Source organism: Cnephaeus nilssonii (assembly GCF_951640355.1).
Source record: "Cnephaeus nilssonii genome assembly, chromosome: 11".
Lineage (NCBI taxonomy): Eukaryota > Metazoa > Chordata > Mammalia > Chiroptera > Vespertilionidae > Cnephaeus > Cnephaeus nilssonii.
Genome location: NC_137082.1, coordinates 5,208,500 through 5,234,288, shown reverse-complemented (window position 1 = coordinate 5,234,288; position 25,789 = coordinate 5,208,500). Strand labels below are relative to the sequence as shown.

Below are 25,789 nucleotides of genomic sequence, written 5' to 3'. Positions count from 1 at the left end.
CCTGAAGTTTCAGTCGCACTGTACATGCGCGTCCGCACATGATATTTTGTGGAAGAGCCACACTCAAGGGGCCAAAGAGCCGCATGTGGCTCGCGAGCTGCGGTTTGCCGACCACTGCCCTAGGAGATGTATCTGTAAACATTTTGCTGCAAGAGATTTTGCTGCCTATGATTTCTTTTAGGACTTTTAAGGTTAACCAACTTATATTTATAAGTCTTTTTTCCTTTTGTGTTTATTCTCATGTAGGGTGTATGTTGGTGGTTAGTTTCATTCTTTTGCATGTATCTGTCCAATTTTCCCAGCACCATTTATTGAAGAAACTGTCTTGACTCCATTGTTCGCTCTTGCCTCCTTTGCCAAACATTTATTGCACATAATGGCTTGGGTTGATTTGTGAGTTCTCTGTTCTGTTCCTTTGATCTCTATGCTTATCCTTGTGCCAGTACCAGGCTGTTTTGATTATGGTGGCTTTGTAGTATAACTTGAAATATCTGTTATTGTGATTCCTCCAACGTTGCTCCTCTTTCTTGAGATTTCTGCAGCTATTCGGGGTCTCTTTTGGTTCCATATAAATTTTTGAAGTATTTGTTCTAGATCTGTGAAATATGTGGTTGGTATTTTAATAGGGATTGCATTGAATCTGTAGCTTGCCGTGGGTAGTATGGACATTGTAATGATGTTGATTCTACCAACCCATATACACGGCATATTCTTCCACCTGTTTTTGTCTCCTTCGGTCTCTTTTTTCAGCATCCTTTAGTTTTCCAAATACAGGTCTTTTGCCTCTTCCATTAAATTTACTCCTTAGTATCTTTTTGTTGTTGTTGTTGCAATGGTACATGGGGTTGCTTTCTTAGTTTCTCTTTCTGATAATTCAGTACTGATGTATAAAAAAGCCATTGATTTTGGGGTGTTGATTTTGTATCCTTCTCCATTGCCAAATTTATGGATTAAATCTAGTAGTTTTTTGGTGAAGTCTTCAGAGTTTTCTATGTACAATGCCATGTCCTTTGCAAATAATGAGAGTTTTACTTCCTCCTTTCCAATTTGGTGCCGTTTTTTTCTTCTTGTTGTTTGATCTCTGTGGCTAGGACTTCCAGTGCTATGGTGAAAGCAAACATCCCCGTCTTGTTTGTGTTCTTAGGGGAAATGGTTTTAGATTTTGCACATTGAGTATGATGCTCGCTGTAGGTTTGTCATATGTGGCCTTCATCATGTTGAGGTATGCTCCCTCTATTCCCAGTTTGCTAGGAGTTTTTATCAAGATTGGGAGTAGGATTTCGCTGAAAGCTTTTTTCTGCTTCTATTTATCAGATCATGTGATTTTTGTCTTTCAATTTGTTTATATGATGTACCATGTCTATTGATTTGGGAATATTGTACCAGCCTTGCTTCCCCGGAATACATACCGCTTGGTCATGGAGTATGATTGTTTTTACATAGTTCTGGATGCAATTTGGTAATATTTTGTTAAGGATTTTAGCAACCTGTTCATCAGGGTTGAACCTGTAATTCTCTTTCTTGGTATTGTCTTTATCTGATTTTAGAATTAGGGTAATGCTGGCCTCCTAAAAGAGCTTGGAAGTGTTCCTTCCTCTTGGATGTTCTGGAATAGTTTGAGGATTATAAGTGTTAGTTCTTCTTTGAAGTTTTGGTAAAACACCCCTGTGAAGCGGTTTGGACCCACCCAGGCCTTTGTTTGCTGGGAGTTTTTTGATTACTGCTTCTATTTCATCAGTTTTTGTTGGCCTGTTCAGATTTTTTTATTCTTCCTGATTCAGTTTTGGGAGATTTTATTTTGTCAATTTCATCTACATTGTCCATGTGCTGGCATATAGTTGTTCATAGTATTTTCTTACAATCCTTTCTATTTCTGTGGAGTCAGTGGTTAGTTCTATGCTTAGATTTCAGATTGTATTTATTTGTTTCTTGATCCATCTGGCTAAAGGTTCATCCATTTTCTTTATCCTTTCAAAGAACCAGCTCTTTTAAAAAATAATAATAATTCTTTATCTTTGAAACTATTAATATGTACTTGTTTCTCCCTCTTTGCATCCCTGCAGCCTGCCTCTGTCCATCTCCATGGATATATAGGTATAGGTCTTTGGTTGATTACCTCCCACCCACCCGCCCTCCCAGGCCTTCCCTCTGAGATCCCACACTCTGTTCCATGTTTCCATGTGTCTGGATCAACTCCATTCATCAGTTTGCTTCCTTACTTAGATTTCACATATGAGTTCAATTATGTGATACTTGTCTTTCTCTTACTGACTTATTTCACTCAGCATGATACTCTCAAGGTCACTCCGTGCTGTCTCAAAGGGTAGGAGATTCTTCTTTTTTACTGCTGCATAGTATTCCATAGTATAAATGTACCACAGCTTTTTAAAAAATATATTTTTTATTGATTTTTTACAGAGAAGAAGGGAGAGGGATAGAGAGTTAGAAACATCAATGAGAGAGAAACATCAATCAGCTGCCTCCTGCACACTCCCACTCGGGATGTGCCCGCAACCAAGGTACATGCCCTTGACCAGAATCAAACCTGGGATCCTTGAGTCCACAGGCTGACGCTCTATCCACTGAGCCAAACCAGTTAGGGCTTACCACAGCTTTTTTATCCACTCATCTACTGATGGGTACTTGAGCTGTTTCCACATTTTTGCTATTGTAAATTGTGTTGCTATCAACACAGGGGTGCATACCTTCTTTCTGATTGGTGCTTCCGGTTTCTTAGGATATATTCCTAGAAGTGGGGTCTCTGGGTCAAATGGCAGATCCATATTTAATTATTTGAGGGAACTCTATGCTGTTTTCCATACTGGTTACACCAGTCTGTATTCCTATCAACAATGTACTAGGGTTCCCTTTTCTCCACATCCTCACCAGCCCTTGTCTTTTGTTGATTTGATGGTAGCCATTCTGAGAGGTGTGAGATGATACCACATTGTCCTTTTGATTTGCATCTCTGGGGTGAATAGAAACTATGAGCATTCTTACATATGTCTCTGGCCATCACTATGTCCTCTTTGGAGAAGTGTCTATTTAGGTGCTTTGCCTATTTTTTAATTGGATTATTTGTCTTCTTTTTGTTAAGTTGTATGAGTTCCTTATATATTCTGGATAGTAACCCTTTATCAGATGTATCATTCCTAAGTATATTCTCCCATACAGTGGGCTTCCTTTTCGGCTTGTTGATGGTTTCCTTTGCTGTGCAGAAGCTTCTATTTTGACGTAGTCCCATTTCTTTATTTTCTCCTTTGTTTCATTTCCTTAGGAGATGAATTTGTAAATATATTACTGCAAGAGATGTCTGAGATTTTGTTTCCTATGGTTTCTTTCAGGACTTTTAAGGTTAACTGACATACATTTAAGTCTTTTTATCTTTTATGTTCATTGTTGTGTAGGGTGTATGTTGGTGGTTAGTTTCATTTTTTTGCATGTATCTGTCCAATTTTTCCAGCACCATTTATTGAAGAGACTGTCTTGACTCCATTGTATGCTCTTGCCTCCTTTGCCAAATATTAATTGTGTGTAATGGCTTGGGTTGATTTGTGAGTTCTCTGTTCTGTTCCTTTGATCTCTATGCCTGTCCTTGTGCCAGTACCGGGCTGTTTTGATTATGGTGGCTTTGTAGTATAACTGGAAATATCTGTTATTGTGATTCCTCCAACGTTGCTCTTCTTTCTTGAGATTTCTGCAGCTATTCAGGGTCTCTTTTGGTTCCATATAAATTTTTGAAGTATTTGTTCTGGATCTGTGTAATATGCGGTTGGTATTTTAATAGGGATTGCATTGAATCTGTAGTTTGCTGTGGGTAGTATGGACATTTTAGTGATGTTGATTCTACCAACCCATATACACAGCATATTCTTCCACCTGTTTTTGTCTCCTTCATTCTCTTTTTTCAGCATCCTGTAGTTTTCCAAATGCAGGTCTTTTGCCTCCTTGGTTAAGTTTAGTCCTAAGTATCTTAATTTTTTTGTTGCAGTGGTACATGGGTTGCTTTTTTAGTTTCTCTTTCTGAGAATTCATTACTGGTGTATAAAAAAAGCCATTGATTTTGGGGTGTTGATTTTGTATCCTGCTCCATTGCCAAATTCATGTTTTAAATCTAGTAGATTTTTGGTGGAGTCTTCAGGGTTTTCTATGTACAATGTCATGTCCTGTGCAAATAATGAGAGTTTTACTTCCTCCTTTCCAATTTGGTGCTGTTTTTTTCTTCTTGTTGTGTGATCTCTGTGGCTAGGACTTCCAGGGCTATGTTGAATAAGAGTGGTGAAAGCGGACATCCCCGTCTTGTTCCTGTTCTTAGGGGAAATGGTTTTAGATTTTGCACATTGAATATGCTGTTCACTGTAGGTTTGTCATATGTGGCCTTCATCATGTTGAGATATGCTCCCTCTACTCCCAGTTTCTGGGAGTTTTTATCAAGATTGGGAGTAAGATTTCGCTGAAAGCTTTTTCTGCATCTATTTATCAGATCATGTGATTTTTGTCTTTCAGTTTGTTTATGTGATGTACCACATCTATTGATTTGGGAGTATTGTACCAGCCTTGAATCCCTGGAATAAATCCCACTTGGTCATGGAGTATGATTGTTTTAACATAGTGCTGGATGCAATTTGGTAATATTTTGTTGAATAATTTCACAACCATGTTCATCAGGGATATTGGCCTGTAATTCTCTTTCTTTGTAGTGTCTTTATCTGGTTTTGAAATTAGGCTAATGCTGGCCTCATAAAAAAAGCTTGGAAGTGTTCCCTCCTCTTAGATGTTTTGTAATAGTTTGAGGAATATAGATCTTAATTCTTTTTTGAAGGTTTGATAAAACTCCCGTCCAGGGTTTTTGTTTGCAGGGAGTTTTTTGATTACTGCTTCTATTTCTTTAGTTGTTCTTGGCTGATGCAGGTTTTTTATTCTTCCTGATTCAGTTTTGGGAGACTATTTTTCTAGGCATTTGCTCATTTCTTGCACATCGTCCAGCTTGTTGCCATATAGTTCTTCATAGTATTTCCTTAGAATCCTTTGTATTTCTGTGGTGTCAGGGGATAGGTTTCCTCTTTGGTTTTATTTATTGGGGTCCTCTCTCTTTGTTTCTAGATGAGTTTGGATGACGTTTCATCAATTTTGTTTATCCTTTCAAATAACCAGCTCTTTTTAAAAAAAGAAATAATAATAATTTTTTATTTTTGAAAGTATTATATGTGTTCCTCTTTTCCCCCCAATTGAATCCTCCAGGCTACTTTTGTCCACTCCCGTGGATATACATATAGGTCTTTGGTTGATTACCTCACACCCACCACACCTCCTCCACCTTCCCTCTAAGACTGAAACCCTGTTCCATGCTTCTATGTGTCTGGATCCACTCCATTCATCAGTTTCCTTTGTTACTTAGATTTCACATATGAGTGTGATCATGTGATACTTGTTTTTCTCTGACTGACTTATTTCACTCAGCGTGATACTCTCCAGGTCCCTCCATGCTGTCTCACAGGGTAAGAGATGTTTTTTTGTTTTTGTTTTTTTACTGCTGCATAGTATTCCATGGTGTAAATGTACCACAGCTTTTTTATCCATTTATCTACTAATAGGCCTTTGGGCTGTTTCCAGATATTAGCTATTGTAAATTGTGCTGCTATCAACCCCAGGGGTGCATATCTTCTTTCTGATTGGTGCTTTGAGTTTCTTAGGATATATTCCTAGAATTGGGATCACTGGGTCAAATGGCAGATCCATTTTAATTATTTGAGGGAACTCCATGCTGTTTTCCATACTGGTTGCACTAGTCTGCATTCCCACCAGCAGTGTACTAGGGTTCCCTTTTCTCCACATCCACGCCAGCACTTGTCATTTGTTGATGGTAGCCATTCTGACCAGGTGTGAGATGGTACCTCATTGTCCTTTTGATTTGCATCTCTCAGATAAATAGTAACTTTGAGCATTCTTTCATATGTCTCTGGGCCATCTGTATGTCCTCTTTGGAGAAGTCTATTTAGGTGCTTTGCCCATTTTTTAATTGGATTGTTTGTCTTCTTCTGTTAAGTTGTATGAGTTCCTCATACAATCTGGATATTAACCCTTTACTAGATGTATCATTGCTAAATATGTTCGCCTATGCAGTGGGCTCCCTTTTCATTGTGTTGATGGTTTCCTTTGCCGTGCAGAAGCTTGTATTTTGACGTAGTCCCATTTCTTAATTTTCTCCTTTGCTTCCATTGCCCTAGGAGATGTATCCTTAAACATTTTGCTGCAAGAGATGTCTGAGATTTCGCTTCCTATGGTTTCTTCTAGGACTTTTAAGGTTAACCGACTTACATTTAAGGTTTTTTTCCACTTTGTGTTTATTCTTCTGTGTGGTGCATGTTGGTGGTTAGTTTCATTTTTTTTTTTTTGCATGTATCTGTCCAATTTTCCCAGCACCATTTATTGAAGAGACTGTCTTGACTCCATTGTATGCTCTTGCCTCCTTTGCCAAATATTAATTTGTGTAATGGCTTGGGTTGATTTGTGAGTTCTCTGTTCTGTTCCTTTGATCTCTATGCCTGTCCTTGTGCCAGTACCGGGCTGTTTTGATTATGGTGGCTTTGTAGTATAACTGGAAATATCTGTTATTGTGATTCCTCCAACGTTGCTCTTCTTTCTCGAGATTTCTGCAGCTATTCAGGGTCATTTTTCGTTCGATATAAATTTTTGAAGTCTTTGTTCTAGATCTGTGTAATATGCCGTTGATATTTTAATAGCGATTGCATTGAATCTGTAGCTTGCCGTGGGTAGTGGGGACATTTTAATGATGTTGATTCTACCAACCCATGAACATCGTATATTCTTCCACCTGTTTCTATCTCCTTCAGTCTCTTTTTTCAGAGTCCTGTAGTTTTTGGAATACAAGTCTTTTTCCTCTTTGGTTAAGTTTATTCCTAAGTATCTTAATTTTTATGTCACAGTGGTAAATGGTATTGCATTTTTGGTTTCTCTTTCTGAGAATTCATTATTGGTGTATAAAAAAGTCATTGATTTTTGGGTCTTGATTTTGTATCCTGCTCCATTGCCAAATTCATAGATTAAATCTATTAGTTTTTTGGTGTAGTCTTCCGGATTTTCTATGTACAATATCATGTCCTGTGCAAATAATGAGAGTTTTATTTCCTCCTTTCCAATTAGGATGCTGTTTTTTTCTTCTTGTTGTGTGATCTCTGTGGCTAGGACTTCCAGGGCTATGTTGAATAAGAGTGGTGAAAGCGAACATCCCTGTCTTGTTCCTGTTCTTACAGGAAATGGTTTTAATATTTGCCCAGTGAGTATGATGCTTGCTGTAGGTTTGTCATATGTGGCCTTCATCATGTTCAGATATGCTCCCTCTATTCCCACTTTGCTGGGAGTTTTTATCAAGATTTGGTGTACGATTTCATTGAAAAATTTTTCTGCGTCTATTTATAAGATCATATGATTTTTGTCTTTCAATTTGTTTATGTGAGGTACCACATCTATTGATTTGCCATTATGGTACCAGCCTTGCATCCCCAGAATAAATACCACTTGGTCATTGAGTATGATCATTTTAACATATTTCTGGATGCAATTTGGTAATATTTTGTTGAGGATTTTAGCAATCATGTTCATCAGGGATATTGCCTTTTAATTCTCTTTCTTTTTAGTGTCTTTATTTGGTTTTAGAATTAGGGTAATGCTGGCCTCATAAAAAGACCTTGGAAGTGTTCCTTCCTTTTGGATGTTTTGGAATAGTGTGAGGAGTATAGGTGTTAGTTCTTCTTTGAAAGTTTGCTATATCACCCTGTGAAGCCATCCATACCTGGGCTTTTGTTTGCTGGGATTTTTTTTTATTACTGCTTCTATTTCTTCAGTTGTCGTTGGCTTATTCATGTTTTTTTGATTCTTGGTGATTCAGTTTTGGGAGACTGTATATTTCTAGGCATTTGTCCATTTCATCCGCATTGTCCAGCTTATTGGCATATAGTTGTTGATAGGATTTCCTTACAATACTTTGCATTTCTGCGGTGTGACTGGGTAATACTCCACTTTGGTTTCTGATGTTATTTATTGGTACTCTCTCTTTGTTTCTTGATGTGTTTGGATAACAGTTCATCAATTTTGTTTATCCTTTCAAAGAACCAGCTCTTTTCAAAAATAATATTAATAATTCTTTATTTTTGGAAGTATTACATATGTCCTTCTTCCTACCCTCGCTCCCCCATTGAATCCTCCCGGCTGCTTTTGTCCCCCCCCTGTCGCCCCCCATGGTTATATATATAGGTCTTTGGTTCATTACCTCCCACCCACCCACCCTCCCCGGCCTCCCCTCTGAGATTCCATACTCTGTTCCATGCTTCCATGACTCTGGATTCATTCTGTTCATCAGTTTATTTTGTTACTTAAATTCCACATATGAGTGCAATCTTGTTATACTTGTCTTTCGCTGAATATTTCAGTTAGCATGACACTTTCCAGATCCCTCCATGCTGTCTCAGAGGTTAAGTTTTTTTTTTGAACTGCTGTATAGTATTCCATGGTGTAAATGTACCACAGCTTTTTTATCCACTCATCTACTGATGGGCACTTGGGCTCTTTCCAGATCTAAGATATTATAAATTGTGCTGCTATGAGCATAGGGGTGCATACCTTCTTTCTGATTGGTGCTTCGGGTTTCTTAGGATATATTCCTAGAAGTGGGGTCTCTGGGTCAAATGGCAGATCCATATTTAATTATTTAAGGGAACTTCATGCTGTTTTCCATAATGGCTGCACCAGTCTGCATTCCCACCAACAATGTATTAGGGTTCCCTTTTCTCCACATCTTCGTCAGCACTTTTCTTTTGTTAATTTGTTGATGGTAGCCATTCTGACAGGTGTGAGATGGTACCTCATTGTCCTTTTGATTTGCATCTCTCAGATGAATAGTGACTTTGAGCATTTTTCTTATGTCTCTTGGCCATCCTATGTCCTCTTTGGAGAAGTGTCTATTTAGGTGCTTTGCCCATTTTTTAGTTGGATTGTTTGTCTTTCTTTTGTTAAGTTGCATGAGTTTCTTATATATTCTGGATAGTACCCCTTTATCAGATGTATCATTGCTAAGTATGTTCTCCCATACACTGGGCTCCCTTTTCATCTTGTTGATGGTTTCCTTTGCTGTGCAGAAGCTTGTATTTTGACATAGTCCCATTTCTTTATTTTCTCCTTTGCTTCCATTGCCCTAGGACAGTGGTCGGCAAACTCATTAGTCAACAGAGCCAAATATCAACAGTACAGCGATTGACATTTCTTTTGAGAGCCAAAATTTTTAAACTTAAACTTCTTCTAATGCCACTTCTTCAAAATAGACTCGCTCAGGCCGTGGTATTTTGTGGAAGAGCCACACTCAAGGGGCCAAAGAGACGCCTGTGGTTTGCGAGCCGCAGTTTGCCGACCGCAACCCTAGGAGATTTATCCGTAAACATATTGATGCAAGGGATGTCTGAGATTTTGCTGCCTATAGTTTCTTTCAGGACTTTTAAGGTTAATCAACTTACATTTAAGTCCACTTAAGTCTTTTTTCCTTTTGTGTTTATTCTCATGTAGGGTATATGTTGGTGCTTAGTTTCATTTTTTTTGCATGTATCTATCCAATTTTCCCAGCACCATTTATTGAAGAGACTGTCTTGACTCCATTGTATGCTCTTGCCTCCTTTGCCAAATATTAATTGTGCCTAATGGCTTGGGTTGATTTGTGAGTTCTCTGTTCTGTTCCTTTGATCTCTATGCCTGTCCTTGTGCCAGTACCGGGCTGTTTTGATTACGGTGGCTTTGTAGTATAACTTGAAATATCTGTTATTGTGATTCCTCCAACTTTGTTTTTCTTTCTCGAGATTTCTGCAGCTATTCGGGGTCTCTTTTGGTTCCATATAAATTTTTGAAGTATTTGTTCTAGATCTGTGTAATATGTGGTTGGTATTTTAATAGGGATTTCATTGAATCTGTAGTTTGCTGTGGGTAGTATGGACATTTTAGTGATGTTGATTCTATCAACCGATATACACGGCATATTCTTCCACCTGTTTTTGTCTCCTTCAGTCTCTTTTTACAGCGTCCTGTAGTTTTCCAAATACAGATCTTTTGCCACTTCTATTAAGTTTAGTCCTAAGTATCTTAATTTTTTTGTTGCAATGGTACATGGGATTGGTTTTTTAGTTTCTCTTTCTGAGAATTCATTACTGGTGTATAAAAAAGCTATTGATTTTGGGGTGTTGATTTTGTATCTTGCTCCATTGCCAAATTCATGGATTAAATATATTAGTTTTTTGCTGGAATCTTCGTTGTTTTCTATGTACAGTATCATGTCCTTTGCAAATAATGAGAGTTTTACTTCCTCCTTTCCAATTTGTTGCCTTTTTTTTCTTCTTGTTTTGTGATTTCTGCCTCTAGGACTTCCAGTGCTATGTTGAATAAGAGTGGTGAAAGCGGACATCCCTGTCTTGTTCCTGTTCTTAGGGGAAATGGTTTTAGCTATTGCCCATTGAGTATGCTGTTCACTGTAGGTTTGTCATATGTGGCCTTCCACATGTTGAGATATGCTCTCTCTATTCCCATTTTGCTGGGAGCTTTTATCAAGATTGGGAGTAGGATTTTGCTGAAAGCTTTTTCTGCATCTATTTATCAGATCATGTGATTTTTGTCTTTCAATTTGTTTATGTGATGTACCATGTCTATTGATTTGGGAATATTGTACCAGCCTTGCATCCCCAGAATAAATCCCACTTGGTCATGGAGTATGATTGTCTTAACATAGTGCTGGGTGTAATTTGGTAATATTTTGTTGAGGTTTTTAGCAACCTGTTCATCAGGGATATTGGCCTGTAATTCTCTTTCTTTGTAGTGTCTTTATCTGGTTTTGGAACTAGGGTGATGCTGGCCTCATAAAAGAGATTGGAAGTGTTCCTTCCTCTTGGATGTTTTGGAATAGTGTGAGGAGTAGAGGTGTTAGTTGTTTTTGAAGGTTTAATAAAACTCCCAGACCAGGGCTTTTGTTTGCTGGGCGTTTTTTGATTACTGCTTCTATTTCATCAGTAGTTGTTGGCCGGCTCAGGTTTTTTTCTTCTTCCTGATTCAGTTTTGGGAGATTGTATTTTTCTAAGAATTTGTCCTTTCTTCTACATTGTCCAGTTTGTTGGCATATCGTTGTTTATAGTGGGTTTTTTTTCACAATCCTTTGTATGTCTTTGGTGTCTGTGGTTAGTTTTTTGCTCTTGTTTCTGATTTTGTTTATTGGGGTCTTCTCTCTTTTTTCGTGATGCTTCTGACGAACTCTTCATCCATTTTGTTTATCCTTTCAATGCACTGTCTCTTGGTTTCATTGTGTTTTTTTATTGTTTTTAAGTCTCTATGCCATTTATTTCTACTCTATTCTTTATTATTCCCTCCTTCTACTTACTCTGGGCTTTTCTTATCCTTCCTTTTCTTTTTCTTGTGTTGTATTGTTAAATATTTTATTGTTGATTTTTCTTGTTTTTTTGAAGGAGGCCTGTGGTGCCATGAACTTTTCTCTCTGGAGTGTGTGTCAGAGATTTGGGGTGGTTGTGTGTTCATTTTCATTTTTTTTCAGTGCAAGTTTTGATATATTTCTTGATCTCTTTGGTAACCCATGCATTTTTTAATTACATGCTATTTAGTCTCCAAGTGTTTGAATGTTTTTCAGTGTTTTTACATCGTTGATTTCTAATTTCATTCCACTGTGATCTGAGTAGATGGTTGATGTGATTTCAATGTTCTTGTAGAGACTTGTTTTGTGTCCTAACTTGTGGTCTATCTTTGTGAATCATCCTTGTGCACTTGAGAGAATGTATGTTCTGCAGGTCTGAGGTGAAATGTTCTATGAGTATCAATTAAATCCATCTGATCTAGTATGTTCCTTGGAGTCACTGTTTCCTTGCTAAGTTTTTGTTTGGAAGATCTGTCCAGTGAAGTCAGCAGGGTGTTAAAGTCCCCTACTGTGACTGTATCATTGTCTATCTCTCCCTTAGAGTCCTCTAGAAGTATTTTTTATATATTTAGGTGTTCCTATACTGAGTGCATATATGTTTACCAGGATTATATCCTCTTGTTGGATCAATCCCTTTAGTATTATGTGGTGACCTTTGTTATCTGAGGGCCTTATTTTGAAGTCTATTTTGTCATATATGAGTATTGCTACTCCAGCTTTTTTCTTTTCTATTTGCTTGTGAAATTTTTCCCTTCCTTCACACTCATCCTGTGTGTGTATTTTATTGTGAGGTGGGTCTCTTGTAGACAGGATATAGTTGGGTGTTTGTAACTATTTAGCTACTCTATGCCTTTTTTTTTTTTTTTTTTTTTGAGCATTTAATCCATTTACAATTAGGATTATTATTGGTAGGTGCTTGTTTATTGTCATTGTAATTCTGTATGCCTATCTTTCTCTTCCTGTTTCTTCTTCTCATTACAGCAGTCCCTTTAGCATTTCCTGTAATGCTGGCTTGGTAGTGATGTACTCCTTTAGCCTCTTTTCCGGAAAGCTCTCTATTTGACCGTCTATTTTGAATGATAGACTTGCTGGATATAGTAATCTTGGTCTCAGAGCCTTGCTGCCCATTACCTTGAGTACTCCATGCCATTCCCTCTGGCCTGTCGAGTTTCTGATGAGAAATCAGGTGTCAGCCTTTTGGAGCTCCTTTGTAGGTAACAGTTTGCTTTTCTCTTGCTGCCTTTAAGATTCTCTCTTGGTTTTTAATTTTTGCCATTTTAATTATGATGTGTCTGGGTGTGGGCCTATTTGAGTTCTTCTTGCTTGGCGTTCTCTGTGCCTCTTGGACTTGTGTGATTTTTTCCTGTACCATGTTGGGGAAGTTTTTTGCCATTATTTCTTCAAACATGTTCTCTATGCCTTTCTCCCTTTCTGCCTCTTCTGGCACACCTGCTATTCTAATATTGTTATGTTTCTCGTTGTCCCATAGCTCCCTTAAGCTGTCTTCCTTTTTTTAAATTGACTTTTATTTATGGTTCTCTGATTGAGTGATTTTTTTCAACCCTGTATTCTAATTTACTGATTCGATCCTCAGCTTCCTCTAATCTGCTCTTTATTCCTTCCTATCCTTTATTTGTGCGATGTCACTCTTTATTTCTGTTTTCATAGTTACTATATCTTTTCTCATGCTGTTGAGCATCTTTACCATCATTATTCTGAATTGTGTATCAGATAAATTTCTTATCTTCCTTTTATTTATCTCTTCTGGAGAATTCTCTTGTACTTTCATTTAGGGGTTGTTTCTTTATCTCCTCATTTTGGCTGCTTGTTTGGGTTTGTGACTATATATTAGATAGATCTGCTATGCTTCTCTATCTCTGAAGGTGGACAGTGTCAAACTCTGTTTTTTTATTAATTTGGTGAGGCAAAGAATCAAAGACTCCAGACACTACCTCTGCCTACAGACTGATAGGATTTTGTCTTGAATTGACCTCAGGCAATAGTCCACAGTTGTGTCAAGAGGTTTTTTTTGTTTGTTTTTTTTATCAGGATGGGGAAATTGCTTCTGCTGGGGGGCTAATTTTTATTCTCAGTCTCTTAGTGGACCTGAGCAACTGTGCACCGTGGGACAAGGTGTTTTCCAATAAGGTGGATCAGCTATCTTCCCACCAGAAAAGGTCACCTGTATAGCAAATGTCTGAGTGAGAAAGATGACCTCCGCAGTGTGAGGGAATGACTCAGCACTGGAAACTGGGCTGTCTGCCTTCTGAGCTCTAACCCCAGAGCCCCCAATCATGTCTTCTGCTCATACAGTTCTAGTCCACTCTGCCTTCCTTCTGCTGGAGCACAAGGAATTTTGTGAGTTGGCCCTTTAAGAGGGTGCCTGAATTTTCAGCCGTCTCTCCCTGGCAGACAGCAACCCTGCTGCTTTTCACAGCCAGATGTCATGTGGGCACCCTTTTCAGTTCTGGTGCTCTCTGCTGGGGGGCTCAGCTCGGGGATTAGACCTCAGAGTTCTCAGTGGGAACCTCTCACAGCTGAGATATGTCTGAAACGTCAGTTGCTGTCTGTGGGAGCCTGCGAGCGTTTTCGCACCTCCATCCCTCCCACTAGTCTCTATGTGGTCTCAGAGAGTCTTCTGTTGATTATTCAGGAAGTTTTTCTGTATTTTAGTTGTAATTCTAGTTTGGTCCTGGGAGCATTTCCATGCAGCATCCACCTACTCCACCGCCATTTTTAATCTCCTCCCCAAAGACATCATTTTTTAAAACCCTTGATGGCCAAAAGACTGAGTTTGCACCCGAGGGCATTCTAAGTTTTTGACAAGGCTCATGAATTTTGATTCCAGACTCTTCTCATCTGGAAGCTGCAGTCACTTGTATGGTCTGAGGTTTATTCCTTCATTTTCGATGGAAACTGCATTGCTTTGTTTTACAAGTCTGTTGCGAACATGGAAAGGCTGCTGTGTTCTAGACCTTGAACTAGACTGCAGAGACACGGAGATGGACACAGCAAGCTCTGTCCTTGTGGGGCTCACACGGTGGGGAAGTGAGGTCCTGATTTGTGCAGTGGGCCTGGGGTGCAGGGTCTGAGGGGCGTGACTTCTGAGGCAGCGTGGGGTTGAGAGGAGGACAGGGGCTGGGGTGGGTCTTAAAGAACAAGTGGAAACCCCTCCAGGCAGAGAAGCTGGTAGAATGGACACTTCACGTATGGTGTATGTCATGTGCAAGTCAAAGAACGTGGGCCGTGGGGAACAGAAAGCCCAGATCCCGAAGGGCCTCGTAAGCCAGACTGAGGGTTTGGGTTACATTCCAGGAGATAGGAAAGCCATTAAAGGGTTTGAAATGGATGACAAGGGCAGCCGGGTGATGAGTTTGGGTCAATGCAAAGGGCATGTCAGGTGGAGAAGCTGGTTGCAGGGAGGGTTGGCTGACAGATCAGGCGGAAGTCCCAAAGGTCTGATTCAGGACAGTGGGCATGTGGTGGGAGAGATGGGGAGGAATTCAGAGACATTTCCAAAATGGAGTCCATGGGGTACAGTGCCCACTGGCATGAGAGGAGGAAAAGGAAGAAGCTGGCGGTGACTCCTGGCCTCCGCCCAGGGGCTGGATGGCTCGTGAAGGCTCTGCCTGAGGCTTGTGCCAGTCGCCAGGAGGATGTGGCTCTCCCAGCAACCCTGAGTACCGGATGGGGACTGCTAGCAGTGGCAGCGAGGTAGCGGGGATGGCAGTGGTGCGACCTTGGGCCGGCCAGACACACTGCCGGGGCTCGGCCTCCTCGTGTGTCTCGGGATAATAGTTTGACCGTCCTCCCAGGGGTCTTGATGACTAGAGGAGTTAAACCACGTAGAATTGCTCAGGGCCAGGCGGCATGGTGAGCGCTTGTGAAAGGCCATTGTTTTTGTTCTGATGGGATGACATGCCCACATGTCTGTCTCCCTGTCACTGTGGGCTTCTGGGGGCCAGGTGTCTGCCTGGCCTCTGTCCTGCGGCGCCTTGGACACCCATAGCCAAGAGAGAATAGAGGGGCGATCCGGGCCCAGCTTTCTCAGGATTCCCCACTGAGCAGTCATCCTTCCTCTCCAGGCCCATGTGGTGTGCCTGTGCCACCTGCTCCCTCCAGCCCTCCCAGGTGACTTTTAAAGGAACACATTTACAAAGTCACAGCTCCTGTAGGGTCACTTAAAGTGCACAGAGAAAGGGGCCCGTCAACAACACCCAGGGCCGCCTCCAACTTCTCTAAAAGCCAGATTTTGCATTTGAGGAAAATTACTCCTGTGCCTGCCGTGGGCCACTGTTATCGACTGGGAGCATAATTTTGTGGCATTAACAAAAATGACCCCTTTTACAGCTCTGTAAATGTCCTTGGCCCACAAAACGCAGTCTTGACCTTCAGAGAGACTGAGGTTTCACAGGGGGCCCTTTTCACCTGAGATCCCCCAGGGTGGGGCGGCTCCTCCAGGCTGAAGGCACCTGCGCCTGCCTTGGGGGGGTCATCCAGCTCCTCCTTGGGGCTCTAGCTGAAGCTGCTTATGTTTCTGTGCTGATCCTCTGGGCCATTTCTCCTTCCATTTCACCAGGCAATTGAGTGCCTTCCTGGAGGCAGGTAGCCCTGTGGTGCCCGGATGCCCCTCCTGCCTCCTGCCTCCTGCCTCCTGGCTTGGACTGCTTGCGGGTCCCCTTGCGTGGGGAGTGGCAGGATCTCAGGATGTTCTCTGTGGTGGCCTTTCCCCCTACAGAGAAATTTCAGGTCTTCATGACATTAAGACAAGAAGAGGAGGGAGCATGTGAGGATGAGGAGGGGAGGAAGAGAAAGAGCTGTGGGTCTGCTCTCCATTACAGGGGACTGAGGGAACATGATCTTTGCGACTGGCCTCTCTGGACAGGAGCTAGGGTCACCACAGATGGCGAGACACAGACTCCCTGCAGGCTCCAGTCCGAACCTTGGGAGGGTGCCGCCAAGGAGCGGGCAGAGTGGCAGCGGAGGCCTCAGCAGTCACTGCCAGGAGCTAATGCAAGGCATAAATCATCCATCAGCCTCCAGAGTGACTTTCAGAGTTGTCGGAATGGAATAATTAAAATTGATGCCGTAGGAGAAAGCGTGCCTGCCGTCACAAGGCTCGCCTTCCTGACAGCTCCCACCATGCGCGTCCTCTGCCCGCCAGGCTTCGCTGCGGGCATTCCCTCTGCGGTGCACAGGCCTGGCGGGGCGCCGCGCCGCCTTCCCCAGCGCCGGGAGCACTGGCCACAGCGATTAGCCTCCAGCCGGCCCTCTGTGCGGAGGTGGTGTCTTAGTGGCTCGCCTTTGCGCCATCAGACACAGAACCAAACCGGTCCTGGTGACCACGGACAAGTAACTGTTGGAACCCCACCAAGACCGTCACCGTTTCTGTGTCCCGACTTGCCCCACAGAGACAAAGGGAGAATGCACCCATAGCCGGCTGAGCGTTGAGGAGCTGCGTGAGGGAGGCTCCATGCTGGGAGGGCTCCTGGCGGAAGTGGGAACGGGGTCCAGCTGGCAGGAGGAGAGGGCGGCCGTGCTGTTGGCATCATGAGTGGCTAACGTGGAGTGGCACTTGCTGTATACGGTGCCCTGCTGTGGTTCTCCGTTCTGACCCGTTAGTCCTGTGGCACTCACTCAGGTGCTCTTATTATCTGCCCTGTGAAGATGGAGATGCGGAGTCATTAGCCCACGATCAGGCCGGCTGGTGAGGGTGGGAGTGTCTGACCCAGGCTGCCCACATTTGCTCTGAAGGATTTGAGATCCTGGACGGGGAGACTGGGACAGCTGCTCTGCAGATGGGCAGGGGTGAGCTAGAAGAAGAGCTGTCTGTTAGCTGGATCGGCTTTGTGCCCAGGTGGTCCTGCTTCTGAGCCTGGCTCCTGACTCTGGCTGAGGGGCCGTGAGCCGGTTCTTTACCCGCTAAGCCACCACCATGAAGCCGGCAGAGGCACTGGGACTGTAGGATTGTTCCCGCTCACAGTGAGCCCCGGTGGCACCAGCCATGGGGATGCTGGTTGCCATCTTGGTGTGACTATGCGCTTCTTTCCCTAGCGTGAGGATGCAGGCATGTTCAGCCTTCTTGCTCATGAGTGTTCAAGTGGGAGAAGCACGTTGAGGGTACCAGGGCACACTAGCCCCTCAAGGCTGCCTGTCGCCAGGAATGAAGGCTTCACCTCCCACTGAGAAGCCCGGAGCCGCAGGTGCCGCCCTGAAACCCTCTCTCCTCCTCGAGCTGCAGTGCCCGCATCGGGAAGCTCAGCCCTTCTTACCTAGGGCTGGGTTCGCTCTGCATGTCTCTGAGCTACATCTTCCCTCTGTATCCCCGAGCAAACATGTCCCACGTCTGTACTGACTCAGTAACATGTTGATCCTTCTGTAGTTTTTCTCTGGTTGGACGCGGTGGGATGGCCGCGCATGCCAGGTGCCTACAAATGCTCTGCTCCGGCCTCAGCCTTGGCCTCATGAGCTGCCGGCCTCTCACCTCCTGAATCAACCAAAGGAAAACACAGTGGATGGCTGCGGAAATCCCGTCTGTTTTCCATTTACATTTCTGTAAATGTTCCTCGCCCCAACAGGGGCGTCTGTGTGTCTAAGGCAGGCGTGTTGATGGGGCCGTGGAAATTATGGTCCACCTTAAACATACATAGCATTGTGGGCACTTTTAGGGGGTGGCTGGTACACTACAGGCAGTAATGTCCAATCACCTGATCTTCTTTGCAGACGCTAGAAAAAGCAGGTCCGTCTAAGAGGAAAGCCTTTCAAATTTGTATTGGCTCCTGTCTGCTACTTGTCAGGGCCCAGGCTTAACTCCAGTGAATGCCTCACTTAGGAAAGATTGGACACTCGACAGACCACATATTTATCTCTCTGGGTCTGGTCAGTGTGTTCCAAAGCTCAAGCCATTATGGAAAAAAGACTAGAGCACTGCATACCGCCAGTGGCTCAGGCGGCAGGTGGGCCCCAGCAGATCTCCACGCCCACGCGGTGCGGACAGCCCCGCAGGCCCCCTCCCCTTCCCGGTGCCTATAAAAGATCCCCTCTGCTTCCTGTACGCGCCGTGACCTCCTCTCTCCCGCACAGTCCGCTCGTTGTCAATGGACCCAGTCTCAAGCCAGAGCTGTTAGACGCCAATGTTTCCTCGCCGACCATCTGTTGATCAAAGTTACTACACAAACCCCGTTTTGCCGTGGACAGTACTTCCACAGCGGCGCCCCACTTCTTCCTGCATCCCGCCTCCTCGCCCTGCGAGCACCCTCAGCGCTCAGCCGGGGCAGTGACCCCAGCTGTGGGGACAGTCGGACCCAGCCCTGTTCCATGGCAGTGTTAGGCACCCGCGGGCCCAGACCTTCCTTCTCTCCTTTAAAGGTCAGAATCGAATTAGAACCACTGCTGACTGGGTATTCTCGTTGTTGGTAAGCCTTAAATAATAAAAATCAGACCCAATGAGACTAATCAAGGCAGATGGAAAATCGATGTCATATTTGTTCCAAGTAATTTCCTTTCCGAGGAGAAAAGGCTCTTAGGAGTGGTTTGTGGATTTAAGAGATGTTTAAAGTTGCATCGAGACATGGGAACATCAAAGTCAACCCAAACAGAATCTCACTGGATGATCTCTCTCCTTATTCCTGGAAAAGCCAGTGCCGTTGGGTACAAAGGCTAAAATGGGGGCAGCCTTTTTGTGTCTGCTGTGAGTAGTTCTGGTTTTGCCAAAAAAAAAAAAATATTTTTTTGAAAATGGATCCCTTAATATATGAGCAAAGAGTAAGTAAGATATGGGATTCCTTTTCCTCCCTTCAGTATTTTTCTGGGTAATTACTTTCAACCAGAATGCACACTTAAAGGAAAACCCTAAATAACAAGACTACAACAGAGACATACATAGAGACAGGGTGGAGAAGAGGAAGAAAACATCCCTTCAAGTAGTGTGTCCTTTTGCCTGAAGTACCCCAAGGGTGAGGATTGGCATCTCCAGGTGAGCCCCCTGTTCTCTACCTGGTCTGGCCTGTGTCCGTGACAGTGGGAGGACTTATGCCAAGAGACGGCTGATGCTTCCTGGATACTCAGAGGAGAGGCTCCGGAGTGGACACGGCTCCCTGATCGCAGACACCAGGCACCGAGCTCCCCGGTGGGGCTCCAACACGGCAGGTGCCCCTTTTTTAATTAGAAATTCCCCAGAGGAACCCAGCTGGCCCGGCCACAGTTCCGTTCCGAGCCCCTTGTTCTGCAGGCTGACCTACTGCGTGCAGAGCGGCGCACCCTTGGGCACGCGCGGCTGCCTCCCACCACTGCATCCACGTCATGGGCTGAGTCCTGGTCAAAGGTTACCTGGAGAGTTGTTTGCGGCTCTGGCGGATGGTCTGTTCTTTCTGCCCCACTTCCTTCTTCTGGCCTTTTCCTCGCTCCCCGTCTGACTAGGAAGCATCTTCAGAAAGAGCCTGGAACGCATCCCTACTGCCCCTTTGCCCACAGACCTCCTCGAGGCAAGTGTGCGCCCACCTGAGGCGCATCTGATGTCTCCGTGACCCGGTGGGCGTGTTGTTTTACGCATGAGGGTCCCCCCTCCCGGCACATTCTACAACAGAAATAAACACTGTCAGAACAGTTTACCTTTCCCCTGAGTTTAAATTATGTATTAGAATTGATATTTCACATTAGCCCCCCGCGGATGCCGTTTCCCTTCACCATCCATCCACCTCATTAGCCATGCAGCTCCAACCCGCTTCCTCGGCTGCGACGCGCGGGTCCTGTGCAGGGTCACCCGGCACCGCGTGCTGCCCCGGAGGCGGAGGGGCCCTGTGGCTCACTGTCCCAAAGGGCGTTTGGTTTCCCACAGCCCTGATGGGCTGACAGTGTGAGCCATCTGCCTCCCTTCCTGCCACACCCTCTCTGTGACATGACAGCATTTCCCGGACAGTGGGCCCTTTTAGGGCCACCTCGCCTAGCCAGCCCTCAACACTCGCCTCCGAAGGGCTGGGCTCTAAGCGGTTGTTAATGCTCCCAGCTCACTGGAAGGGCGCTTCCCCGAGGCTCTCCGGCGCTTTCTCTTCTGCATTTGCTGTCATACCGAGTCACCGAAGTACAGACCAGGCCACATCTATTGGCCATCACCACCTGGACCAGGTCACGGTCGTTCAAAAGAGGAGCTAGACCAAAACCTGCTCATCTGCTGGAGAGATCAGAATCAACTCATTGAGCATTTAATTCCCCACCCACCTTACAGAATTATTAGACAAATTAATTAGTGCAATTAAAATTTGAAACGGAAATGAATAAACAACTGAAACTAAGATGCTGTTTTCAAGTGTGGGCAAGCCGGCCTGGCACTAAGCTGGCAAGCTCGTCTTCTCTCTGCTTCAGGAAGATTCCCTGGGGGACGCCCCCGGGCAGTGCTTGGGAGACCAGTTCCAATGGTTTCATGAACTTGAAAGTACTAAAATGGAATATCTTTTCTTAAAAGCACTATAATTCAGTCCTGTCACTAATTCAGACAGCGTGTCCCCCAATTAGAAAGGTTAAACCATGTATCACACGCTGCATATAAATCGCCAGACGCAACAGTCATCTTATCAGCCGGTAGCCAAGGCATGACGTTATTTTCTTTAACTTGTTAAACTGAAAGAAAGAGAATCCAGTCCAATTTAAAAGTTAACTTTAGGAAGGTATTTTATTTATTTCATGACCAGTAAAGATTGAAACGTCTTTCTTCTTTATCCACCTAGCCCTTTAGGGAAGTCACATTTTCTGAAAAATCGCAAAACCGAAAAGCAGGAAATGCTCTTCAGGTAATCCAGGGATTTCCGGATTTCCGAGGGCCAGGGCTCCGCAGGAGAAGGCTTCTGGGCTAGGGGTGTTTTTGTTTTGCAAATGGGGAGGGGTCCTTTCTGTGACTTCAGTTTGGGTTCCGAATTTCACCTCAAACCACAGTTCTAAATCTAAGCTCCATAGATGCATCAGACAAAAAGGCGCTTCCATTATACCTCAGTTTTGAAGAGAGAAATCCATTTTCTTGTGGGCTCCTGCGGTGGCTTGGGGGCGGAGGGATCAGCTTAATGTCCCTGTTTCAAGAACATCGGGGGCAGGCTGTGTCCACGCGCCCTTCGCCACAGCTCACCGTGGCTGCGGCCCTGTCGCAGCTTCCTCTCTGGGCAGGCAGTTCACGCTCGGGGCCAAGTCGGCAGGACTCCTGCGGGCTGCTGCAGAGCAGCAATTTTCTTTTGCTTTGCTTTGATTTTCTCCATCCTGGCAATTGAAGAAAAACAGAGAAAGCCATTTCCTCCCCCACCGGTCCAAACGCCTTTGCCATTTTGTTGGTTTCCGTGCTTGCCTTTTCCCCAGACCCGGCAGAGGGAAAGGGGCCCAAACTTCTGCTCCCACGTTTCCCTCAGTTACCAGGGGCCGCGCCAGCCAGCATCTTGGGCAACCACGGGGTCTTGTTTGGGTGCTGCACAGGGTCCATGGTGAGAGGTAGGAGACCCGCTCTGCTCTCTGCGCCAGAAAACCAGGCCCACGTTTCCGCGGGTGAGTGCGAGGCGGTGCCCAGAGGAGCGGCTGCGCTGGGCGTCCCGGTGGGCTCAGGCAGTTCGGGAAGTCAGACTTGAACAGGCAACAAAATGGTGCGCCGCCAGCTTCAGTCACGTGCTTACCATGATTTCTCCAGGAGTATTTCATTTTCAAAGTTGATTAAAGTCAATTCCCTTTTTTAACTTAGCCTCCTGCTAGGCAATAATGTCCTTGAAGTCATTCACTAGATGTTCTAGATACCACCCCCCCCTCCTCCATCCCCAAATTGCATTAAGATAAATAGTGTAACCTTTACGCGAAAAATACATTCATGTGTTTACCACCTAAAGCCTCCCTGGAGACCACCTGGGTGCATGCATTGTGGTGCTTGGAGGGATGAAGCATGGTCTTTGCTAACCAGAGTAGCCGGCAGCCCCTCTTAGCAAGGGGCAGCTTGACTGAGGCTTGGGCCCCGGAAAGCCAGTGGCCTTTGGGGGACAGTGATTTACCCAACGCAGAGTGCAGAGCGGCACCTCCTCCCCTGGGAACTGCGTGAGGTGATGGGTCACCGGGGAGGCGCTCCCATCACTCTCCAGAACACTGCCTTTGTTTTCCGCGTTAGAAGAATCAGCCTGTGATTTCTGCACCTCCATCTGCTGATTGACCCACATTTACAGCTCGTTAGCGCGCCACACTCTGAACACTGGCGCCTTTCCAGCCTCACCCAGGCTCTTCTGGGGAAACTCACAAATAAGGGGAGAAAGGAAAAGGGGCAGGTCTGCGTCCAGGAAGGGAGTGAGCTACAGGAAGATGGCGGGTCCTTTGAAAGGGCCACCTTCCGGGAGGAGGAAGATCGACCGACTGCCTCACGGTGACCATCAGGACGGTCTCATCGGCTTCACAGCTTGCTAAACGACAGCTCCCAGAGCTCAGCACCCCTCGGGCGCAAAAGAGCAAATTTCAGGAATCTTAGCTGGGTACCATCTCCCTGCAGGCACAACGTCCTTGTCAGTTTTTGCACCAGAAGTCAGGATGAATTGATCCATCATTCATATAACAAGACAGGTCTAGCCGGCTACTCGAAAGGAACCCTTTTTCCTTGTCTCCCCAAAGAGCATGGACCTAGAGAGCATACAGCCCACGTTTATTAGCTCAACCGATGGAAGACAGGACACTCAGCCACCACGGGCATCGCGAGTGGGAGTGGGCGCTCGCAGCGTGCTGCCGACGGGCTGTGCTTGGGTGCAGAAGGAGCACAGGGCGAGAAGCTGTTGAGTCTGAGGGGCCAGTGTCCTTGGCGGCAGATCTAGTTCTGGAATATTGGTCTCCGCTACCGAGATGGAGGGTGTGGCCCCCTTGAACCACACCTGCCCCTTCCCTCTGGCACAGGTCCTTGCTCCCTTCACTGAAGGAGTGACCAGGGCTGTTAGATTACCTGTTTGGTGCCAGCTGAGGAATCTGTCACTCGTAGGGACCGTCAGCCAAGCTGGGCAAGCATACATTTCAACAAAGACCAAAATCTAAGGCCGGGATGGGTGGGGGCTGCCCAGAGAGGTCCCTGAGCTCCTGGACCTTTGCAAGGCGGCTGATTCCGCACAGAAGTTAGCCAACCTCCCCCTTGACTCTGAGCTGGACTTGGTCCCTCACAGCCATGGGGTTCCTCGCACTCACCCAAAGGTTGGCAAAGAGAGAAGCTGGCCCTGAGCACTTGCCCTTCCCTATGTTGACAAGTCAGTATTTCCCAAGGCCTCCCGCCTGCCTAACAGAAGCCCCGGGAGCTGAGCAGAGCCGTGGGCTGGAAAGGCACTGGGAAGGCCGTAGTCAGCCCTGCTCCGCACCTATAGCTCAGTCACCGGCAGTGGCCCCGGCGCCTCCGCTCTTCTGTCTGGAGAAGGCTGAGGTAAGGTGGTCTGAGGTTTCTCGGATTTCTAGAGTCATGATCCGTAGACTACAGATTCCTTCCTATCCCATCAAGCCCCTGACATCAGATGGATGTCTTTGTTCTGAGTTTCCTGGAACCTGAATGCTAAGGCTTTGGTAGCGTCCAGATCAGCTACCACATGACGGTGTTAATAGCTCAGGAAGCTCTGTGTCTGGATCAGCAGGAAGGTGAAACACACAGCAGCCCCAAGGACCCCCACTTCCTTCTCTGGGGGTCCACAGGGCTCGTCCTCAGGGGTGGCTGCATGGAAGACAGAAGCAGCCAGGAGTCTCGCCAGTGCAGTGGGGCCACCACTCGGGGTGGGAAGAGCCAGGTCTCACCGGGCGAACCCCGCCTGCTTCTCTGTGGGCTCTTCTGTTCTTTGCTCCGCTTCTCACCAACGAGGTTTTCTAGGGGAGCAGGAGACGAAGCTCTCCGCTGCGGGGGCCCCTCCCTGGACCCTGAGCCCACCCCACTTCCTGTTCCCTTAGGCGACTCGTGACCACAACACCTCAGCCTTCCTCCTGGGGTAAACAGTGGAGCTGGCTGACAGGTGGGACAGGTAATCCATGGGGCTCGAGAACCTTCCATCTCGCCGGGATGTTCAGCAACTGCACTAAGCCCCGGAGCTCCAGGCTCATCTGGGAGAGATGAGAGATGTGTCTGCACATATTTTCTTGACAAACAGAGAGAGTGAGAGCTTAGCCCAGGATGTTGGTCAGAGGCAAGAGTTAAAGCAAACACACTGCTCCTTTCCCTCCTGCACAGGAGGAAGCCAGCGCCCGTCCCGAGGGACCCAGGGCTCCACCCTCGGCTGAAAGGCCAGAGCCGGCGATGCATGGCGTGGCTGGAGTTGCGCAAACTTGGGGGAAGCGCTGCTGGCACAGAGTGGAGGGGGGGGGGGGGTCCTGAAGCCTGAGGCCATTGGCTGGGGGCCGCTGCCCTGGACTTCACTTTAGGTCTGGGGGCAAACCTCTCTCCTGTTTGTCGGGGTTCCTCAGAGAGAATGGATGTCTCCCTATTCCACTGGGCTTTCCTCAGGGTCCCTGTACAGAGAAGCCTGGAATGACCAAGTGCAGCGCAGGAACTGTGATTGGATTCTGGGTCCAAGTAACAACAATAACAACAATAATAACAATGACTAACAAAGCTCCTCCACAGCTTAGGAGTGTAGATCAGCGCCTAGGGGATTTAGAGTTAATTTTCCTGGGATGAGCGGATAATTGCGTGGTTATGTAGGTGAGTTCTTGGTGTCTGCATCTTCCGTCCAGTGATTTCACAAAAATACTCTCGCACACAGATATGGAAAAAGCAAAGGTGGCAGAAAATAGCTGTAAATCTAAGAATGGGAGTGGGGCGCCGCCGTACTATTCTTTCTGCTTTGCTGTGCGTTTGACCATTTTTCCCTAATAGCACCTGTGGGCTCTGCACCAGCTGTGCCGGTCCACGCCTGCGGGGAGTGTCCTGGGCCGGACCCAGCCGGTGCAGCCCACGCGGGACCGTGGGGCAGGCGGCGGCGGGGCGGGAGGGCCTCCGGGTACACGCGCCACCAAGGAGCCTGGAGAAGTCTCCGCGCCCTGGGGCGGCACCAGCCCCATCAAGGCCTCGGTGACCAGTGTCACCTTCCCTCTGTCTCTGTCGCGGAGACCCTGAGGGTGGCAGTCTCCCAGCAGAGGAGCATTTGGCCGTTCACCCCAAGAGGTCTCCTCCCGCTCCTCCCCAGAGCGTAGTGGGAATCTTCGGTGTCAGTAAGGACAGCGCGGGTCAGCACTGGTCAGTGCGGGCGTTGCCCTGCTCTTCCTCGTTCCCAGTGTTCGGTCCGCGCAGTCACCACGTAATCTCCGAAGACTCCTTCCCAGCTCACAGCCTGTGATCGTGAGAGGAGGCCTGCT

General features: G+C 45.9%; 1 long non-coding RNA gene across 1 annotated transcript in view; it reads left to right on the top strand.

The window, feature by feature from the left end:
• The window catches only part of LOC307107735, a 231,426-nt gene that overhangs the window by 9,387 nt on the left and 196,250 nt on the right, over positions 1-25,789 (top strand). Inside the window, exon 2 of the long non-coding RNA XR_013814250.1 lies at positions 98-9,594. This is a non-coding gene — a long non-coding RNA (uncharacterized lncRNA). The remainder of the gene's footprint in view (positions 1-97; positions 9,595-25,789) is intronic.